We start from the raw sequence: 4,158 nt of genomic DNA on the forward strand, positions 1-4,158 counted from the left end.
TGCATTTGGGAGTGGGGCTGCATGCCCTCTCCCCCTACAAAAGACATCTGGCCCTGGAGGATGGGGTCACAAGTGCCATAAGTGGCTTGGGAAGTGGGGCTGTCCCCTCTCGCCTCAAAAATAATTAATAGTAAAATTTAAAAAAAAAGCATTTTTGGTCTCAGGCAGGGATCCCTCTGGGTCAGTATCCCTATCCTGCACCATTATATTTTTTGTGGTTCTTTTTTACTTTTTTTTAGGACTCAGCCTTAGTCCTGATTCCTAAGATGGCTGCCACCACTTCCTGGCTGAAGTGGTGGCAGTTAATCAGATCTCAGCTTGAGCCCTGCCAGGATCCACATAGGCTCCGGTGTACCTAGATATACAATGATTTTGAGCATTAATTGCTCACAATTTACAGAATGGATTTACACCAAATCACAAAAAGCACTCTTTCTAGATCAAGATCTAGCTTTCTTCAAAATATGGTGTAAATCCGTTCAGTGGTTTAGGCTGTAGCTGTGTCTAAAGTTCCTACGGAAAAATTAATGGGGAATACACATTTTGGGACACCCATTTTCTTGCAACCCCTGTTTGACAGATCACCAGGAAACTTTCTATGTGCAAAAAGTAGCACTCCTTTATGAAGTTTCGTGGAGGTTCATCAAACCGCTGCAAAATTATTAGCAACGCAAAAAACTCATTTCCTAGGGAAACACAATCCAAATGTAACTTGCCAGCAGCTAATATCTTCTTCAGCAATAGATCTTTCATATATTCACACTTACTGTTGAATGGGCTGCTGTATTCTCATTCAGGTAGTAGTACTTAGTTAACGTGTGCCTGTTCTTCCAGGTAGCTGAATGGCGAACGCTGTGTAAAGGAACACCAGCACAGAGTGCAGCAGTTGGTCTCATGCTTCTAGTGGAATGCACTCTCACTCTTTTCTGGAGGGGATGTTTCACTTTGCTCTGGCAGAAGCTGGTGTGCACTGACACCAAAGTGCTATCCCCTGCCGGAACAGGTGTCTGCCTCTTTGTGGCTGGCCAAAGGGCACAAACAGTTGGTCCAATTAGCCAATGCAAGAGTAATTATTCCTCCGCTAAGGTTGTGGGATTTGGCAAAAATTGGTGTATTTTAGTAATCAGGTAGAAAAAGTCCATTACAAAACACTTGTCATGATTTAAAGTTCATAAGCACTAAGAATAAGATAGCACTAATATTCATATGATGAGTAAAAGAGCAGCACAAACTAAACAGTAAAGACCACAAGGGAATACCATTTTGTTTCATGAGGAGGAAATTTCCCCCATGCCCTGACTCCTAGGCATAAAACACAATAGGCTTAAGTAACACAGGCTCAATCTGATACATTTAGTCATACCACTTAAGTTGGTCTGACATTAGAAGTAATATAACACTGACATTTATATAGCCAATATAAAAGCTTGTGTACTACAGGCTCAACCAGATACCTTAGATCTACTGAAGTTGGTCTGACACATCACACTAAGGGGGTCATTATGACTCTGGCGGAAGGCGGAGAAGCGGCGGTAAGACCACCAACAGGCTGGCGGTCTTTATTTTGTATTATGACCATGGCGGTTACCGCCGTGGTCATCCGCTGGTTCTCCATTCCGCCCGCCAGGCACTGATAGGGGTCTCCCCCACCCACACCCGACTCCCTCCCCTACACCCCCCACCACCCCTGCCACCCCCCAAAGGTGGCAGGGCCCCCCTCCCCGCCCCGACCCCCAACATCACAGAACTCACACTCACACGACACGCATGCAGGCACCACCAACACAAACACGCACACACACCGACATACATGCCTACATCCACACACACAGTCAGACATGCACACCCGCATTCAAACATACACACACACATCCATACAGACATACCTACAGACATACATGCACTCATTCCCAAGCACACAACACCCCCGCAAGCATACACGCACTCACACACCCCCTCTACATACACACATGCACACCCCCACGCACGCACACAACACCCCCACCCCCCTCCCCTCACAGACGATCGACTTACCTGGTCCGACGATCCTCCGGGAGGGGACGGGAGCCATGGGGGATGCTCCGCCGACACCACACCGCCAACAGAACACCGCCACGCCGAATCACAGGACGTGATTCGCTGGGCGGGGTTCTGTTGGCGTGGCGGTGGAGGTGGAGCAACCTCCACTTCCCCGCCACCCGCCAGTATGGCTGTTGGCGGCTCTCCGTCCCTAAAAGGACGGAGAGCTGCCAACAGTCATAATAGGCCGAGCGGCAGACCGCCAACACTGGGGGTCTTCCGCACGGCGGTCCCTCGGCGGTCTTGGAAAAAGACCGCAGAGGTCAAAATGACCCCCTAAATGTCCCTGAATTTTGATAAGGGCCCCAAATCTTTGTGCATACATTTTTTCAGCTGCTTAACCTGCCTAATTTCGCTTACCCATAATTTGAAAGTCAGGGGACTTCCACTTTTGTAAGATTAAATATTTGGCTACTAAGGAGGCAATAAAGAGAAACGGTTGCTGTCTTCAGGTAGCTTGCTTGTGTGTGCCAAACATACTGAAAAGCGCCTTCATGGGATCTGGGATTTTGCAGGTCTGTAGCTTATCGCTAACAGACAAGAATATTTAGGTCCAGAAGCGAGGATTTAGTTATATACTAAAATGATATGAAACAAACTATCAGTAACGTCCACGGATTTCAGACCACACCTATTTTCTTTAAAATAACATCCCTTAATGCCCTAATAACACACAAAGGGCCTCTGACGGAGGAAGCACCGCCAACAGGCTAGCGGTGCTTCTGGGGCAATTCTGACTGCGGCAGTAAAGCCGCGGTCAGAAAAGGGAAACCGGTGGTTTCCAGCCGGTTTTCCCCTGCCCCAGGGAATCCTCCACGGCGGCGCTGCAAGCAGCGCCGCCATGGGGATTCCGACCCCCTTCCCGCCAGGAAGAGGCTGGCGGGAACGGGTGTCGTGGGGCCCCTGGGGGCCCCTGCAGTGCCCATGCCACTGGCATGGGAACTGCCGGGGCCCCCTAACAGGGCCCCATTAAGATTTTCAGTGTCTGCAAAGCAGACACTGAAAATCGCGACGGGTGCCACTGCACCCGTCACACACGAGCAAATCTGCCGGCTCCATTCGGAGCCGGCTTCATCTTTGCTGGGGCTTTCCCGCTGGGCCGGCGGGCGATCTTTTGCAGATTGCCCGCTGGCCCAGCGGGAAAGTCGGAATGCCCCCCGCGGTCATCTGACCGCGGGGCGGTGTTGGGGCGGTTTCTGCCCGGCGGGCGGCTCCCGCCGCCCGACGGGGTCGGAATGACCCCCATAGTCTTTCAATGACTTTGGTCTTTCCTTAACTCTGTCACTGGACCTCCTTATAATACTATTTTCAATCCGTACATCATTCATTTCCTTTCTCCTGAGCCAATCATTTCTCTACACCTCTGTACATTTCACTATCCTTCTCACTTTCCAGCAGTTACCATCCGATAACTTAACACAGTTTCCCTTGACCTCAATCGCGCATCTAGGTTCTGACAATTTAGACTCTCCCTTCCTTGCCATGTTGCCCGTACTAGCTCTTACCCACACGCCCCTTTCATACATTTCCTGTTTTCCTTTAATCCTACTGTTGTGTCTTGACTCATACTGTTGCTGATACTTCTTCACCCTTTAACAGATCTCCTCAGGATTAACCACAGCTTTACTATTTTTTACCATCCATGCTGGTACCGCCACAGTACATGGTACTCTCCCTCTTAGTAACAAAAACGGCGTTTCACCAGTCACACTATGTGGTGCCGTCCTGTAATTCCACAACATATCTCTGATTTGAGCTTTCCATGAAGAGTTACTACCCACAGCCAACTGGATGTTTTCCCCCAACATACGATTAAATCATTCAACCATACCATTACCCCTGGGATGGTACACCGGTGTCCTGTAATGTTTAATCCACCATCTCTTGAGAAAATTCTCAAACTCACCAGAGGTAAATTGTGGCCCATTGTTACTGACTATCTCTCCAGGACAACCTTCTCTTCTGAAAATTTCCTCGCAGAACGTTAACACATTACACGTTTTCACCTCTCTCATAAACGCCACTTCCGGCCATTTAGAATAATAGTCTATCATAACAATTGCAAACCTGTCCGACCAT

The sequence above is a fragment of the Pleurodeles waltl genome, chromosome 4_1 (assembly GCF_031143425.1).
Source record: "Pleurodeles waltl isolate 20211129_DDA chromosome 4_1, aPleWal1.hap1.20221129, whole genome shotgun sequence".
NCBI lineage: Eukaryota > Metazoa > Chordata > Amphibia > Caudata > Salamandridae > Pleurodeles > Pleurodeles waltl.